Consider the following 19,438-nt stretch of genomic DNA (forward strand, 5'->3'; position numbering starts at 1 on the left):
ATAATGAAGTGAAGGTTTTTGCACATTGGTAACAGTGAAACAGTTTATTTACAGCGTGGGATCGTTTGTGTTCGGAGTATGAACTGAGATTCCTGAAGCTCTTGTCACACTGGTCACAGCTGAAGTTCACTTCCATGTGTGTACGTTCATGTTTGTTACGATGACCTGATTGTGAGAAGCTTTTTATTCTACTGTATATAGTATATTATTTTATTCTATTCTGTACAGCTGTGTACTGTATTTATTCTTTTTGTATTCTAATTTTTGCGTCATAACTTTTGCACTGTCCACTTCCTGCTGTGACAAAACAAATTTCCCACATGTGGGACTAATAAAGGTTATCTAATCTTATCTTTTGTCACAGTGTCTGCACTTGTATGGTGTCTCTCCTGTGTGGATTCGCTTATGCTTTTTCATTGAGCTCACGTCCAGTGGTGAAGGATGACCCACACTAGTCACAGATGTGCTTTTTGACCCCACTGTGGAAGAGTTCATGTATTTTTAATGTACTTGGTGTGTGGAAGCCTCTCCCACATTCGTTGCAGTAGTTCATTTGTCTCCAGTGTGGCTGCGTTGATGTGGATTTAGGTCCAGTTGATGATTGGAAGCTTTTCCACAAAGCTTACAAAGAAACGTTTTCCCACCACCACAGTGACGACAGGGCTGAGAACTGGATCCATCTGTGTTGCTCTGCTTTGTTTATTTTTTATCCTGAATGTCGCCTGAAATAAAGAGCATCTCTGCCAACGTCCAATTACATTTTACTGTTTACATTATAACACTCAGCTTACTGAGAGAAAATGAGTCTTCATTTTCCCAAACAGTTCATTCAGTATAACTCCATAAGTTTACTGATCAGACTTGTTCCAAACACTCAGGTTACAATTACAAGATAAAAAAATCAATACATCCTCACAGTAACTGCACTTGTAGAGTTACTTTCTGGTGTGGATCTGTTGGTGTTTATTCAGCTGGTGTGGAGATTTAAAAGTCTTCTCACACAGGTCACATTTATAAGGTCTCTCCTCAGTGTGACTAAACGTGTTGTTGTAACTGTGCATCTGTTGGAAACAGTTTCCCACACTGATCACAGCAGGAAACATCATTTTCAGTGTGAATGCGTAGGTGACTATTTCGGTACTGTTTGTCACTGAAACCTTTTCCACAAAAGTTGCAGCTGTACGCCTTAATTCCAGAGTGGGTAACTAGATGCTTCTGTAAGTTTCGACTTTGAGCAAAAGCTTTACCACACAACTCACAGTAGTGTGCTTTAACTACAATGTGGATGAGTTGGTGTCTTTTTATATCTCGACCTTGGGTAAAATCCTTCCCGCAGTCATCACAGCCGTAAGGTTTAAATCCACTGTGGATGAGTTGGTGTGTTTTTAAGTTTCCAGCCTGGGTAAAAGACTTTCCACACATGTCGCAGCTGTAAGGTTTAAATCCACTGTGGATGAGTTGGTGTGTTTTTAAGTTTCCAGCCTGGGTAAAAGACTTTCCACACATGTCGCAGCTGTAAGGTTTAAATCCACTGTGGATGAGTTGGTGTGTTTTTAAGTTTCCAGCCTGGGTAAAAGACTTTCCACACAAGTCGCAGCTGTAAGGTTTAAATCCACTGTGGATGCGTTGGTGTGTTTTTAAGCTTTCAGCGTGGGTAAAAGACTTTCCACACAAGTCACAGCTGTAAGGTTTAAATCCACTGTGGATGACTTGGTGTCTTTTCAAGTCTCCACCCCGGCTAAAATCCTTCCCACACTCATCACAGCTGTAGGTTTTCTTTCCTTTTCTTCTGTGAGGTTTGTCGGCCTCCTGAGAGCGCTGACTTCTCGATCCATGTTGGTCCTGCAGTGACAGATACAAACAGAGGCAGTGAGTGAAATGCAGTCGTGGAACAAACTGAAACTCCCTCCATTAGTGGAATCAAACATGTCAACAAACACATTGTAGGTGTGTTTCCACCACCTTCTGGTCATAGTATCACATTTCAATGATGTGCTACAATGACAGTTGTAATGAAAAATACATATTGAAGAAATATTGATAAGTGGAGAAAATATTTTACTCATAAAAAATTGAGATCAATTTTTGATATTGTTGTTTCAATGTGTGCCGATAAAAATTATGTTTGTATCTTCTTGTAACATCTGAGTTTTTTGTTTGTGAATGTAGATTCTGTGTATATATTAGGGCTAGGGCTGAACGATTATGGAAAATAATCTAATTGCGATTTTTTGCCCCAATATTGCGATTGCGATGCGATATGCGATTATTTTTCAAGGTCTTTGTCTTCTGTATTATTAAACAAAGACAAGCAATACATCATATAGTATGGCCAATACTATATTACATTAATTTTAAACTGTTCTTTCCTGGAAGACAGACCTCTGTTATGATGACATGAGGTGATGCATGAATTGATGACTGACATTTTTATTTAACTTCTTCAATCACAACAGTATATTTGAACATACACAATAGTTTATTTTTAGCTTACAAACATCTGAGCATAAAGTGCTGACAAGGAACCCTGGTGTAAACATTAAAATGAAAGTCAGTACAATGTGCAGATTGCAGAAATATACATAAAAAAAATCAGTGGCTTTACCACACTCAGTTTTTCGACATCTGTGAACTACTAGACAGTCATTCAATTAAAAAAATAATATTAAATAAATAAAACTAATAAATAAAAAATACACACATCTTACTGATCTCTGCAGTCAGTAACATTACACATAAAGTGCAAACATAATAGCAATTGTATAAACACACACACAAACACGCCTTTAAAATTTAAAGGCGTGAAATTGGACGGTCTAGCCTTCTGATTAGCGTCACCGCTGTCTCGGTGGAGTTTAATAAACTCGGCCGTCTGCTTCTTGCTATCTAAAATATAACCAGACACTGGTGTAAATTCTCGACTGTCTCATACTTCTGTTTAATAAGTTTTCTGTTTGACGTTTAGTCAGCTGTGTGAAAACCAAGGAGGAACCCACCCGGGGGATTAATAAAGTTTTATTTTATCTAATCTAATAACTTTAATCTCAGCCAAACCGATTTACTCACGAACAAACAAAACACTGAAAAAAGCCCAACAATAACATTTTTAGGTTGTCTAAGTGACTTATATATTACGTTTAACCGGAGCAGCGAAACTCCGCGGTGATCTGAAAATGATGTGCCGGGAGTTGTGCCGTTCTCGGCCGCATCAGTAATCCTCGAGCTCCCGGCTAGCTGTCGAGCTGGTGGGTAGCAGACGCCTCTGAAAACGTCGAAGCACTTTTGCAAATATGGGATATCTTGATAAACCGAGCAGATATTTGATGTTTACACAACTACTTTCTCGCCTGAAAATATGTTAAAAGTTTATTTTGTGACCCAGAAAGATTAGTATGAGTAATTTTAAAACTTAGTAGCGGCCGCCATTGCTGGAAACTGGAGTTTGGCTGGGCCGTGCTATGAATTCTGGGATATGGTAGTAATTTGGACAGCCTTATAATCGCAGTATAATCGCAGCCTTTGCGGTTAGAAAATTGCACTTGATCATGTCGCGATATTATCGCAAATGCGATATATCGTTCAGCCCTAATTAGGGCTGCCACAAACGATTATTTTGATAGTCGACTAGTCACCGATTATTTTTGCGATTAGTCGACTAATCAGATCATCATCCATTGGACGCAAAACTACAGCTTATTGCACCAGCAGCATCTGCTCTTATATAACTATCATTAGCTTACAGCTTTAAGTGTTTAAGGTCTGTGCTAACTAAAAATAAAGACAAGATGATAGTTTATTAAATTTTAATGAAATTTGCAGATTGTTTCGGTGAAGTTTAATAAACTCCTTGCTATCTAAAATATAACAGGACACTGGAGTATATTCTGGAGCATCTCACACTTCTGATAATCAGTTGTCTGCTTGACGTTTATTCAGCTGTGTAAAAACTATAACTTTAATCTCAGCCAAACTGATTTACTCAAGAACAAATAAAATACTAAAAAAAAAAAAGCCAAACAACAACATTTTAAGTTATCTAAGTGACTCATATATCATGTTTAACCTGAGTAGCGAAAGACGGCGATGGGTTTGAAAACGATTTGCGGGGAGTCCGGTGTTCTCACGGCGCTAGTGAGCCTAGCCCCCGGCTCGCTAACGAGCTAGTGGGTAACAGATGTCTCCGAAAACGTCGGAGCGCTTTTGAAAATATGTAGTCTTGATAAACTGAGCAGATATTTGAGGTTTACACAGCTACATTCTCGCCTGAAAATATGTTAAACGTTTATTTTGTGACCCAGAAAGAATAATAAGAGTAACATTAAAATTAACTAGCTGCCGCCATTGTTGGAAACTGCGCTGGGCCGCGCTATGAATTCTGGGACACAGCTGCTTCTTCTTCTTCTTCGGGGTTTAACGGTAGCTGACATCCTTGTACATGCAATGCTGCCATCTTCTGTTTCAGTCCGTTATTACACTCTTAAATCCTGCCACTTATTCCTGCGTCTTTTGTGATCTTACAAAGCTTCAAACGACGTGTCGACTATTAAATCAGTCGTCGACGATTTTGATAGTCGACGTAATCGTGACTAGTCGACAAATCGTGGCAGCCCTAGTATATATGGAGGAGCCCGGGATGGAAAAGATAAAGCTGCTGTTAACATGTTTTTAAAAACCAACAAGCTGTGCAGTTTCAATAACAGTGTAACTGTGATATTTTTCTCACCTTCTGTGTTGAAGTCATTTTTTCCTCTGTAGTGGCTGAGCTGAATCCAAATGGCTGAAATTGTTCCTCTGTTGCTCCACCAGACTCTTCTCCTGTTACTCAGCTGGGACACAAAAAGTATATGTATTTTATCCCTGATAAAAATAAAAGCAGAGCAAATAAACATGACTAAACTCCTCAGTGACAACAATACCTATGAAACTTCAATGTGGAAACTGAGAAGCAGCTACAACAAGAAAGTCATCAGTTGTCACAAGAACCTGAAAGGGAAAAAGCCACTGACCCCCCTGCATATCACTGCCTTTACCCAGTGGATGCTACACCCTGTATATATGGACTTCTATAGATCCACAAGTCCGGCTCACACTCAATGGTAGCAGTACCACCTGAAGCACCTCATTAGATTCCACCTACTCCACCCAGACAACCCACATGGAAAGGATATATATAAATCTTATAAAGTTTGTATCCATCTTGTGTGAAACTTGTATGAAAAGCATACAAGAGTGAAAACAGATATAAGACCCCTTGAAAATTATATAAATGAAACTTCTATTTTTTGGATACTTACTAAAACAATGTATGAAAGTAATGAGAAAGTGGCCACTTTCATGAGTAAATCATATAATTTTTTACTATTTCTTTTCCATATGGGAAGGTAAAGGGTGGTTGTATGTAGGGATGGGTATCGCTTAGGTTTTATCCGATACCAGGGCTGCACGATTAATCATTAGAAAATCGCGATCTTGATTCATACTTTTGTGCGATCTCATTTCCAAATGACAACGATTAAAAAAAAAAGAAAAACAAAGACGACGACTGTACCGCATTTTGATCCAGGACGTAATCTGCATGAAAACAAGCGCTCACTCTTCCTGCTCAACAAATGACAAGGGCGGAGCCTTATACCACGTGATACAGAAGCTGTGCCGTGTGATGCTAAAATTAGTAGTGAAAAAAACATCGGAGAGCACGTCAGGGATGACGAGAAAGTGACAGGAGAAAATCCATCCCGGTCAACCACCCAAACATCAATAACGGGAACCTTATACAGCGCTTCCCTATACCCGTCGAACTCCCGCAGGCACAAAGAAATTACAGAGGCCATTACTTATCACCTGACCAAAGATATGGCTCCCATCAACACTGTGCAAAATGAGAGATTTAGGAAAACGATCAACGCCCTAGACAAACGCTACACAGTGCTGTCCCACAACTATTTTTCTATTGTTGCACTACCTGCTCTATACACGCAGTGTCGAGCAACGGTGGAGACGGAATTTCAAGCAGTACAACATTTTGCAGCAACAACAAATGTGAGACATTTGTTGTTTTTATGTTTATTTATTGTTTTTATGTTCAGTCTCAACTGTTACGAAGTTGATGTGCAGTTAATAAGTGCAATAAATATTTATATTGGAAAAGAAAATCATGAGAGAATCGTGATCTCAATTCTAAGGAAAAAAAATCGTGATTCTCATTTTATGCAAAATCGTGCAGCCCTATCCGATACCAGTACCAAACTGGTACTTTTGAAACTGTACCAGTGCTTAAACGGTACTCAAACTGGTGCTTAAAGAATGGAGAACACAAAATTGGTCCAAAACCCTCTCATGTTCAGCTGTTTTTTTTGTAGAAAGATAACAATGTTAGCCTTTTCTGCAGCCATAGGGCATATATGGTATCACTCTTGGATGGAAGCAGTGCTTAAACAATGGAAAAAACACAAACTTTGTCCAAAACCCTCTCATGTTTAGCCGTTTTCCATTTTTTCTTTGGTCATTTTAGCCTTTTTGGCCAGGGTGAAGGGAGTATCTGCCATCAGACAAGAAGAAAGCCATGTAACTATGACGGTGTTTGCTAGTTCACCTTACATGCATTAATGTAATAACGTGGTTAGCCTACTCAACGTAAATTACACACGAACATTAATCTACATATATTGTTACAAATATATGTAAGAACTGAGCCAAATTTAGTAATGCCAACAAAATGAAATAACAATATTTGTATCTTATATATGATACATTCTTCCACAGGAGCTGCTGATCCAGTTCTACACTGCGGTCATTGAGTCTGTCCTGTGCTCCTCCATCACAGTCTGGTATGGAGCAGCCACTAAACAGGACAGGAGCAGACTGCAGCGGACTGTACGGGCAGCAGAAAGGATCATCGGCACCCCCCTGCCCTCCATCCAGGATCTGTACCTCTCAAGAACCAGGAAACGGGCAGGGAAAATCATCACAGACCCCTCACACCCTGCACACAGACTTTTTGATCTGCTGCCCTCTGGCAGACGGTACAGAAGCCTGCAGACCAGGACCACCCGACACAGGAACAGTTTCTTTCCCCTCGCCATCTCCCTTCTTAACAGTTGACCTGTCACACTGCTCCCACTGCCAGACTGCAGCTGCACCTTATGTACATTTTGTAGTATTCATTCCACCTCATTCATTTCTGTATTTTATGTATATAAGTTTAGGTTTGTTATGTATAGTTGGTTTACACAGCTTTGTGTATGTATGTGTATATATAGACACGTGTGTGTGTGTGTGTGTGTGTGTGTGTGTGTGTGTGTGTGTGTGTGTGTGTGTGTGTGTGTGAGAGATTTACATTGCTGTGCTTGAGAGCCACCATCTACTGGAACCAAATTCCCTGTATGTGTCTGCACATATACTTGGCCAATAAACACTATTCCGATTCAGATACATCTATATATACACTGTCAAAGATACTTGTCTTTGAGTGAAGATTTAAGGTGATAGGACATAAATAAATGCAACTTGAATCTTTACTGAAGCTCAGTATTTGACACAGAGTTCAAGTTCAATGCTGTAATAACTAATAATGATTAATATAATAATAACTGTAATATTGGCAGTATAATATTTACATCACCAACATGAGATTACTTTAGTCTCATGAACAACATTAGCTAATTGTTATTTACTAGCTAATCTTAAAATGACTGTTGATGTCATTAGACCACACCCCGTCTCATTACAGAGATGCACATCACCTAATATGCTTAATTGGTAGTAGGCTTTCGAGCCTGTACAGCTTGGAGTAAGACAACATGCATGAAGAGCATGATGTGGACAAAATACTCATTTGCCTAATAATTCTGCACTCCCTGTATAGCTTTAGAAAAATTTGCATAAGAAGCACTTGCAGCAACAAAAACATAATATTCCAAACTTGCAGCAACAAAAACATAATATTCCAGAAACACGCTTTGCCGATGTTCATAACACTTCTTACGTTGGCATATACATCAGTGCAAATTATTGCATGTCCGCCATTACCTACACGAAACCGGAAGTGACGTCATTTTTGTGGGCCTTATAAGCCTATGTTGATGTTCATAAAAGTCATGTGCATATTACTATTGTACAACACTTTGGTCAACCAGGTGTGTTTTTAAAGTGCTATATAAATAAATGATGATGATGATGATGATGATGATGATGATGATGATTGACTTCATGCTTTTCCGTATTGTTTCTGGGATCCTTAGAACTGAAATTACACCATTGGAAATATTATAATGCATCAAAATAAACTATTTATTTTCATTTTTCCTGTAGTATATAAAAGGACTGTTACAGATGAACTTGGATACTGGGTTTTGTTGGGTAATATGACCAAGATACAGTCAGAGGTTGGCCATAAGATGGACTTCTCCTCTTCAGCTGCCCAAAAAAGGCTCTTGATCAAAACATAAGCAGACCATCCGTATGGAAAGGTAAAACTAGCCGTCAACAAAAAAAGAAAAATCCTACCTGCTACTGTGGAAGAGTTGTCACCGCCATTGGGCTTTGGAGCGTGATGTCACGGGGGTGGGCGTGGAAAGGATTTTGGCCTGATGGGCCATTTTCCGGGTCCAAACAAAGCGCAAGCGAAAAAGGAGCGAAGGCACACACAACAGCCATGGTTCGTATTTGCTGTGTTGCCGACTGTGGAATAAGCTTAAAAGGGTTTGTCTTTTTTATTCTTTCCCAACCTGGAAGCATCATGAGGGAGCTTATATGGCGGACCTTACAAAACGAAGGCGTCTAGCCTGGATATTAGGGCTGGGCCATATTATACCGTTCACAGTAATACCGGTATAATGTTAGGCAACGGTAGGAAAATGAAATATCGCGATAGAATATGAGTAAAACGCGCATGCGCAGTGCCTTTGTTTTCATACGCACATGGCCGATTGTTGAGTGAAACAGATGAACCAGAATTGGTTTGTAAAAATGGTGCAACTTCAGTGATGTGGAACTGGTTTTGTGTTTGTCCGTCAGATACACGACAAAGAACATTTTTTTTGCAGAACATGCAAACGGCCGTCGTTATTGTCGTATTTGTCGGACTAAGATGCTCTTAAATCTGGGAGTAATCTGGGTCCTAAACTCCGTATTTTCAGGTCAAACGAACACTGCAGCATCACAGAGTTAAAAACTGTCTCAATTCTTTCATCTTTAATAATACGATCAGCATTGCTGCTTAACCAGGTGAAACTATGAAGTTTAACTTCCAGGCATCCATGAAAACAAAATTTATTACATTTAACGGTGTTAGAAGTTAGCAGGAAGCTAGCGGAAGTTAGCTCGCTAGTTTCGCTAGTTACCTAAACATGATATAGCATGTTCTGACTGAGAGATTTCTGAAAAAATCAAACGTACAGCTCTGCTATCACTTCCAACATAAATGAAGACAGGAAACTAAACAGCAGTGACGTTTGTAGGGTTACTGAAGTTGGACTAGCTGGTATATAATGATGTGCTACGTGATCGCTAGCGACACAGCTATGTTAGCATATCATAAACAGTGAAGCTGGAGGACGAACACTAAGGTTCCTGATAGTTAGAGACAAATGCAATCGCATGGCAGGATGCTGTAAACGGACCGAACTTCAGTCAGGAGAACAACTGAGATAATCCATCCACAATACAAGGTTAGTCATTAACCCTTTAAGACCTACCATAGAACCAAGTCCGCCAGAGCTTATATTATATTTTTACATGCTGTGGAGTCATTTTTGGGAGCATTTCAAGTTGCTATACATCAATACAACCATTATAGCCCAGATTTTAATAATATGTATTCATTAAGTGCATAGTAATTACATAAATTGCAAAAAAGTGCAATAAACTACAAAAAAATTGAAAATCATTTTTGCTTTTTTAACATATATTTGTAGTTAGAGAAATTGAAGAGGCTTATCCCTCAAAACTGTAAATACAAAAAAGTTGCACAAAATAGTTTCCCACCACAGGAAATTTATTTTGAGTGTCTTCATAGTTTTATTTTTGAAATACACCAATTTTTATACACTGCAGGAAAAACGAAAATAAATATTATACTGCAAATTTGCAAAAAAGCAGCATATGCATCAAAATAAACTATTTCCAGCAGTGCAATATGAGTCCTAAGCATCCCAGAAACAACACAGAAAGTCATAAAGTCAAAGATAACTTTTAAAAAGACCAGTATATGCCCTGAGGCCCTGATGGTAAAAAAGACTACATTTCTGCGAAAATGACGTCACTTCCGGTTTCGGGCAGGTAATGGCGGAAATGCAAAAGTTCGCGCTGACGTCTATTCCAACGTAGGAAGTGTTATGAACAGCTGATCGGATCGGCAAAGCGTGTTTCTGGAATATTATGTTTTTGCTCCTGCAAGCGCTTTTTATGCAGTTTTTGCAAAGCTTTATGTGGAAGGAAACCGTGACCTAGGACAAGCTGATGGCATAAGATGTAAGTACAACTCCTCCGGTTTCATATGCAAAAAAAATTTTTGCGCTAGCTTACGTGGTTGCAGTGCTACCGGGATTTAAAAATAGTTACGCAAAACAGAGTGTGTCCGCTCCGATCAGCTCTAAAGGGTTAATATATTGCAACAACATGGGAATAGAGCAGCTGCCAGAGAATTCAACATTAATGAATCAATGGTACAGAAGGAAGCAAGAAGAATGAGTTTAAAAAAGTTTGATTTATCTGACTGCTTTGTTTCGCTTAATGTGCGTTATAATCCCGTGCACCTTATGGTCCGAAAAATGCGTACTGCACACTGCAGTTTAATGTTGCAAAGCACCTCTTTTTAACTTCAGTGGATATTATACATGGTTATGCTCAGGATATGTCAGCCCATTTCTAGTGGAAATGCCTTTTGTTTAAACTTTCAGCAAAGAATTTGCATTTGCACTGTTACATTTTTATAAAGCTTTAATGTACATAAAAACCAGCTTCTTGTTTAAGTGAAACTAAATGGAAGGTTGTCTTTTTGCGCTAGTAATGTTGTGGAGTTGTATTTTGTCTCGCATCAATTATATCGTCAGTTATATCGTTATCGCAAATTTTCAAATATATATCGTGATAAATATTTTTGGCCATATCGCCCTGCTCTACTGGATAGCAGCCATGAGACGGCTTGATATCCAGTTTGCTTCCATCTCCAGATATCTGTTGGTGTGCTCCAGACATTTTTACTCCGGCAAGTTCTGTACGTTCATATCACTCTTTATAGCTTAATAATATTATCGTTGGGGTTCTTGGAGGTTATAGAAATTGCAAACAAACATAGAATTGAGTGACTGTTGGAGACAGACATACGTGCTATGTAACGATTTGCTAACTCTTTCGCACAACTGTAGGGAAGCCTGCCTATGAAATGAATCAAACAAATCCAAACTGGTTACCAACGTTAAACATAGGGCACTCCGAAATCTGAACGTGAGGGTTAGGGTCAGGGTTAACAAGATACGTGAAGATATCGAGGTAGGACAGTGGCGGTAAGTACTCTGGGTCTTTACTCCACTGCCGTATTTCATAGTCCACACCAGAGACGGAAGCAGACATCTGAAACACCCGGGGCTTAGCCCTAAAGGGTAGTATGGATGTGGGATTCTTTTTTTTTCTTCTTTTTTTTTGGGGGGGGGGGTAGACATTACTGAAAGATTAATTGGAGCATAACTGAGCCACTGTGTGAGATTTTGTTCAAAAAAGACAGACTTCATATAGGAAAAAGTATATATCACATATGCAGGACACCTTAAACTAGTATTTTAATTAAGCGGCAAGGCAGAACAAAGTTGGGGCTGCATCAAGACACGAGGGCTAAACCCCAATTCAACCAGACCCAGAACTGATCCGGAATTAAAACAGGACTACAACAGTTCAAAATCAGGACCACTTAGGACTTAACCAAGACAGAACCAGAATCAGAACTAGATGATAGTAGCACTAAAAATCATCATAGACCCGCACTACACTTATTTTTTTAATTCTACCAAAAGTACACTATTTACATTCAGAAAAGTTTATATAATTATTTAACCTTCATAAGCCTGCATAACTTAATAAATATATAACTTGAAAAGTAACAAACCTGAAAAGAAACACTAGGTACGAGATACACAAGTACCTATGATACGGATTTTGGTAAACAACCATTTGACTAACATGTGTTTCTCACCTGCTCTTGTTCCCTTACTGTTCTGTCCTCATTCTCCTCTCTCTCCCTCTCTCTCCCTCTTTGTGCTGACAATCATCAAATATACAGTTGAAACCAGATATTTACATACTCTTCAGATCAAAACAGATACACTTTTTTAATTGTAACATCAAATCAGACTACCGTAATTGTCGGGCTATAAGCCGCTACTTTTTGCACAAGCTTTGAACCCTGCGGCTTTTAGTCAGGTGCGGCTTTTCTATGGATTGTCCATGATTTTTATCATATCATAAGACAATTTTTTTTGTTTGTTCCGCTGTTGTACGGCACTACGTTGCCTGGCGGAAGGGCATGTGATCAGACACACAGTATCGGGGTTCAAGAGTGGTATGTTGGTCACGTGTCCATCCGCCAGGCAACATAGTGCTGTACAAGTAGCACGAAAAACAAACTTCAAATTAACGCTACGTGTTCTGCGGGAGTCGTGTATGGTGTGCGGCAATAAACTTGCGAAAAGCAAGTTATGCTCAATTCCACCGGTGGAATCTGACAGCGTGGAAAAGTGTGAAAACATCCATGATCACCAACGGATGTCGAAGGGCTGGACTGCTGCATGATGGAGAGGAGGACACCACGGCCTTTCTGAGGGTGTTCGACTCCGACACTGACAACGAGGATTTCTTTGGTTTTGTAAGTGACAACGAAGGAAAGAAGCTGAGAGTGGATGACGTAGCCATCCTGAGCCTGTTCGTATCCGACACTGGAGGAGAGGACTTTGGTGGTTTTAGTGCGCAGGAAGATGGTGGTGAATGACTGACTTTTCTTCTTGTTAAAGCCGTGTCACTGCACCTGAGCCTAAAAGGTAGGCCGAATCTATTTTCTGGTGTGCTGTAGGTTATTGTTATGTACTACATTTGTTACTCATTTATGAAGCACAGTACATGTTTCCTACTTGTAATTACCGCTACTTGTACATATACCTAAAAAGTTATGCAAATATGTACCCATAACTTGTTTTTCAAAATATTAATAAAAGAGGTGTGTCTCCAAACAGCCATCTCTTTCCTGACAATTCGCTTTGTGCATATTCTCTTACATATGATAAGTCAACATTGAAACACCTGCGGCTTTTAGTCAGGTGCGGCTAATGTATGTACAAAACAGGATTTTCTCCTGATTTTAGCTTGTGCGGCTAATATTCAGGTGCGCTTTTATAGTCCGGGAAATACGGTAAATGTTTATTTTTTTAGATTGATAAATATAAAAAAAACATATTTGTTAACTTTAAGAGTAAATAGAGAAACTATCTGTATTTCTTAATTTTAAATGGCACCAAATTGTATTCAAAATTGAGCCACACTTATGGAGCTCCACAATCCTTTTCCTGGTGTTTTGGTTGACATCTCTTAATTTTCCATTTCAAAGAAACAGGCTCTGTGTTTTGTCTTATATGCATCCACAGCTGTTCCACCAATTTACTCACATGGACTCTACTAACCTATCAGAAGCTTCTTCAGCGCAGAATGGAATCGTCTGGAGTTTTTTTATTAATTAACAATAAACTTAGTGTACATGTACTCCTAAATTTGATGAAAGTGATAAAAAAATAGACAGCTCTGTCTCTCTTTATTCTGACATTTAACTAAGTCAAAAGATATTTCAATATTTATTTATCTAAAACAAAACAAGTTTACTCTAAATTGATGTTGTACAGTAAAAAAATGTTCTTGTGTTTTCCATAAAGTGTATGTAAATATCTGGTTTCAACTGTGAATATACTGCTGTGTATTGAAAGTCCTCTTGTTTTGCATAGATATACTGAACAACATCCAAAGCATAATATATAAAATAATATCTACCTGAGTTTTTTCTTTGAAAGAAGCTCCTTATGTCCATTCTTGTATATCAGTGCATTACTGAAACAGATTTATTTAGCCGTGGAGGGAAACAACTGAAAATATGAAATAAACACACATGTAAGCTAAGACTCTCTAAAGAAACAGCATTGTTGTTGTTCGGCTTTTCATTTCGCCATTTGTTGATTAACTTGAAGAGCAAGTAACGTAATACTGGTCAAGTGATCAGTTTGATATCAATCTTTCGTGATACACCGTCATATTTACATTTTTTGTACAGTATGAATGATTTACTCTGGTACCTGGTCAATCTTCAGTTCTCCTCTGTCTGCCTAGCTCAGTTTCTCCAACAGCGCACTTGCAGTAGTGATGTGTCGGTCGCGAACGAAATGGCTCTTAGAGCCGGCTCTTTGGAGTGAACGACGCGAGCCGGCTCCTTATTGGGAGCCGGTTTTTTTCTCTCTCTCTCTCACTTTTTTCAGCGTCACTCCGCACGCGAGCCTTGTGCTTTGCGCTGGAAAGAGGGGGGAGGGGCAGTAGTTACACTGGCAGTACCACAGGAACAGAGCCGGAGGGAAACAGCCAGGGACATCAACGTCACATTAGAAAGGTATAGTAATCATCCAAAACTATATTCAGTTGCGGATGATAAAGGATTCAGAAAGTTTATTCATGCAGGCCCAAATGGCAGAGAATATGCATGTTCTTTTTGTTTTCATATTTTAATTTATATTTAATTGTGTTGTGGTTTGCAGTGTTTTGTGTTCTTTCACTTTAAATTTGTTTAAAAGGAAAAAAGCTGAAAATTTAAATAGTTAAAAGTTGAAATGTAAATAGTTGGTTTTTGTATTAAATTATTTATTTATTACATTTTGTGTGGAGTGAATAAATAAAAGTATATTTACAGTGGCCCCTAGAGACAAAGCACGTAAAAACTCCAAAACACGTACAAAAGACAACAGAAGTGCTCCAGGATGCTCGGGCGCAGTGTTGAGCTTTTGTTACCTAGTGGCCACACAAGCCAGCAAGTACCAACGACCGGATTTGGTGTGTCGTAGTAACAGGTAAATGAGCTCTTTTTTAAATTATTTGAATATATATATGAGTGCCTGTGTATAAATACACAAACAATACACACATGCTTTCAATTGTGTAATTTAAGTGATCTAGGTAGCTGTTTTGAAAGTTCAGTTAACGCTAGAAATGTGTTTTGGAGTTTGTACGTGTTTTGTCTCTAGGGGCCACCGCATATATTTATATATAAACATATATAAATAAAACCACTTCTTTTTTTACATTAGTAATTCCTTTTGTGCATAATTTTATATTATTGTTAATAATAAATTAATTAAAGCAACAAAACAACCTGAAGAGCCGGTTCGGAGCCGAAAGAGCTGACTCTTTTTAGTGAGCCGAGCTGAAAGAGCCGGAAATCCCATCACATTGTCACTGCGGGGCGATTGTGGCTCAAGAGTTGGGAGTTCGCCTTGTAATCGGAAGGTTGCCGGTTCGAGCCCCGGCTTGGACAGTCTCGGTCATTGTGTCCTTGGGCAAGACACTTCACCCGTTGCCTACTGGTGGTGGTCAGAGGGCCAGTGTCGGCAGCCTCGCCTCTGTCGGTGCAGCCCAGGGTGGCTGTGGCTACAATGTAGCTGCCATCACCAGTGTGTGAATGGGTGGATGACTGGATATGTAAAGCGCTTTGGGGTCCTTAGGGACTAGTAAAGCGCTATATAAATACAGGCCAACAATCATGTTTTTGCGGTCCCACTTGCAGATACTCAAAAATTCAAACAAAGCTCATAAAAAAATAAACAGATGAATAAAAACAGTTTCTCTAAATACAGGCCATTTACCATTCACTAACTCGCAGGCAGTAGCTGCCCCGTCCTGCTTAGTGCCTGAGCTCAGATCATACCAATATTAGGGGGGATTTACGCACAGTCGTAAACACATACACATACAAATCCTGATTTACAAGTACAAAATATTTATGATCACATTTTGAGCCCATACTTGAGCTTTGCCAGAAAATAGCGCGTCAGGCCAAAATCCTTTCCACGCCCACCCCTGTGACATCACGCTCCAAAGCCTCCTTCTCAGCAAGCTTCCACTACTCTCACCCTGGAGTTGCGCTCCCCCAGGCTTGTACCTGTGGCTTCATGTCCTGGGGTGGGGGTTGGTTGTTCTCCTGCCCTGCACCCCATCCTTTTGTTCATATTCCAAGACTATTTTTCTTTATGTATTCTTTCCCCCCAGCAACCGCCATATTATGATGTTGCAAGCAATCACAAACTCTACAGTCTGTCTAACTCCAATGTCTACCAAGCAATCTATTATTCTCAACAGAGCTAAACTCAGCATAAACTGAACCCACATTAAAGTTAGCTCGATGCTTACCTTTAGACGAGCCCACAAACCGAGAGAAACTCCGTGATGAAGCTGGAACACTTTCCAAACACAGGAAACAGATCAGGGAGCAGAGACCCACGTTGTTCCAGTAAGTTTACTACTTTACTCCCGTTTCATGAAAAAGCAGCTCGCTCTGCTCGAATCCTCTCCTACACACACACTTTGCTCCTCCCCCTTTACCCGGCTCCGCTGTGATTTGTTGCTGTGCGGTCACGTGACTCAGCTGCACAACGTAACCCCGTGGAGTGTTATTTCAAAAGTAGCGCCAATCTCCTTTTCCTAAACTCTTTTCCTTGGCCTCGATGAAAACGTCATCGTGGGGAGGACAACTGCTGAGATGTCAGGGAAAGAGAGGAGCGGTGCTGAGAATTGGAACAGCCTTACGCTCGTCTCTCTGTAACAACGTGACACCGGATGTCCGCCTGTTGAAACTACATTGTGCAGAAGATGGACTACAAAACAAACATCTTACTTCGTCACAATGTGTTCTAACCCTGTTGTTTTATGGAGGTTATATAAACAGGAACAGCCTGTTAAAAATATTGCTTCATTATTGAGTTTGAATTTTAAAGAAGAACAAACAGTTAGGGTCAGATTTACTAACATCTGCAGCAGGTCAAACACGTCTTTTGATGTTAAAGAGCTGCTAGGTTTACTGAAGAGACTGTCCTAAAACTCTCCAGTCAGTCCTCAAGCTGTGTTTTGAGGTGAGCCCCACTTATTTTTACTTATTTATAGCACAGCAAAGAGTCAGCTGTTCACAGATGCTCTCCAGCTGATTTTTACTGAACTGAAGTGGCTTCTTCATAGAGAGATTAAAGCACACTGTTAGTAGATCATCCTGTAATTGTGACATCACAATAATTTGCCTCACTTTACAAATCTGTAACTTCTATAACATATAAAATTAAATATATAATACAATAAGTACTTTGTGAAGGACTTTGCTGACATCTTGGCTGAATACATGCCAAAATATGATTGTGTTCCTATTGTTGGGGGCTTTGATATTCATGTGTGTTGTCCTGATATGCCCATTGCAAAGGGCTTTTAAGGCCTTACTGATTCTTTTAATGTGGTGCAATGTGTGACCTGTCCCACACATGAATGTGGACACACACTTGATCTTGTTTTATCTCATGTTTTGTTTTGTTTTTTTTTGTTTTGTTTTTAATGTAGAGATTTGTGATGCTGTGTTTTCTGACCACAGTCCTGTGATGGTTGAAGTTCCTCTTGCCTGTACCTCAGTTAAACCTCACGCTGCTGCTCGGCGCTGACGAGTTTTTAACTCCTCCCTTGCTGAGCAGTTTTCATCAGTTTTAACCAGAACTGCAAAATCCCAGATTTTTAATGCAGCCAGAACTGAGCTCATGATTTTATTCCACCTGCCAGACTGCTTTGGACTGCTTTGCACATGGCTTAATTAAAATCCAGCCATTCTAAAACTAAATCTGAGCCCTGGCTGAACGACACGACCCGAGCTGTCAGACACGAGTGCCGTCGAGCTGAGCACATATTCAGATGTAGCCCCAAAATTTTTACATACTGTAGTCAAACACCTGTTTAAAAAAAACCTGTTCTCGATCTTACGATTCTTGCAAATTACAGGCCTTTCTTCTAACTACCTTTTCTTTCCAAAATTCTTGAAAAGAGAGTTGACAGTCAATGAATGACCTTCCTGAAAAAGCAAAATGTTTTACACGTTTTCAAATTTGGTTTTAAACCCTTTCATAGGCAGCACGGTGGCACGGTGGTTAGCACTGTTGCCGCACAGCAAGAAGGTCCTGAGTTCAATTCCACCATCAGGCCGGGGTCTTTCTGTGTGGAGTTTGCATGTTACAGATGATGAGTTCAAACAGGTGCCATTCATACAGGTAACGAGTGGGGGACAGAAAAGCGTCTTACAGAAGACGTTACAGGTCTGTGAGAGCCAGAGATTTTCCTTGTTTGAGGTGACCAAATACTTATTTTCCACCCTGATTTACGAATAAATTCTTTACAAATCCTACCATGTGGATTCATGGATATTTTTTTCACATTCTGTCTCTCACAGTTGAAGTGTACCTCTGGTGCAAATTACTGACCTCTGTCATCATTTTAGGTGGGGGAACTTGCACAATCGGTGGCTGACTAAATACTTTTTTGCCCCACTGTAAGCACTTCCACGCTTTAAACGCTGCATGGTCCTACTTTCTCCTGCACTCCATATTATCCTGCACTCCATATTATCCGTTGTTGATCTGCATACGTCTGCTGCTGCCACGAACGTCGCATGCTCATACGTCATTGTCACGAGACACTCTCACAAACAAAATCACGGTTTAGTAACACAGTAAGGCAGCATGCTTATGGGAAATGCTCTTCCTGGGATCTTCCTTTCCAATGTACGATCACTCAGGAATAAGACAGACGAACTGGCCCTGATGAGAAGCATGAACAGAGACTTTGCCTCCTCCTGTGTGTTATGTTTTACGGAGACGTGGCTCTGTGAGGACATCCCGGACAGCGCGCTAAAGCTGGATGGTTTTCATCTGCTGCGTGCGGACCGGCAGGCCGCTCTCTCTCTGGTAAGACCAAAGCTGGAGGTGTCTGCTTCTACATTAATAGTGGCTGGTGCACAGATGTAACAGTGATTGCTCAGCACTGCTCTTCCTCTCTGGAATACCTTTTTATTCACTGCAAACCGTTTTATTCTCCGCGGGAGTTTGCTTCATTCATCCTGGCCGCTGTTTACATCCCGCCAGATGCGGATGCGCAGGCAGCTCAGTGCGCACTCGCGGAGCAGATTCTCCACACGGAGCGGACATTCCCGGACTCTCTCATCATTGCTCTTGGGGACTTTAACAAAGCCAATCTGAGCCATGAGCTTCCCAAATACAAGCAGTATATTAAATGCCCGACCAGAGAGGAGAGGACATTAGACCACTGTTACAGCACGATCAGCGGGGCCTATCGCGTGGTACCCCGCGCTTCACTCGGACTTTCTGACCACGTCATGATCCAC

General features: G+C 40.1%; 1 pseudogene across 1 annotated transcript; it reads right to left on the reverse strand.

Annotated features, from left to right (window-relative positions):
* Window positions 1-759: 759 nt before the first annotated feature.
* Window positions 760-16,578, reverse strand: LOC147334074 (uncharacterized; annotated as a pseudogene). The gene is made up of 3 exons (XR_015128409.1): window positions 16,423-16,578; window positions 4,724-4,826; window positions 760-1,842 (listed from the first exon to the last, which is right to left on the reverse strand). The product of XR_015128409.1 is annotated as an uncharacterized LOC147334074 (transcript).
* Between the last annotated feature and the right edge of the window lie 2,860 nt (window positions 16,579-19,438).

This window comes from Aulonocara sp. 'chitande type north' Nkhata Bay, linkage group LG3 (assembly GCF_057382095.1).
Source record: "Aulonocara sp. 'chitande type north' Nkhata Bay isolate Kocher_YH1m ecotype deep benthic linkage group LG3, A_spYH_male_GT1.1, whole genome shotgun sequence".
Classification (NCBI taxonomy): Eukaryota; Metazoa; Chordata; class Actinopteri; order Cichliformes; family Cichlidae; genus Aulonocara; species Aulonocara sp. 'chitande type north' Nkhata Bay.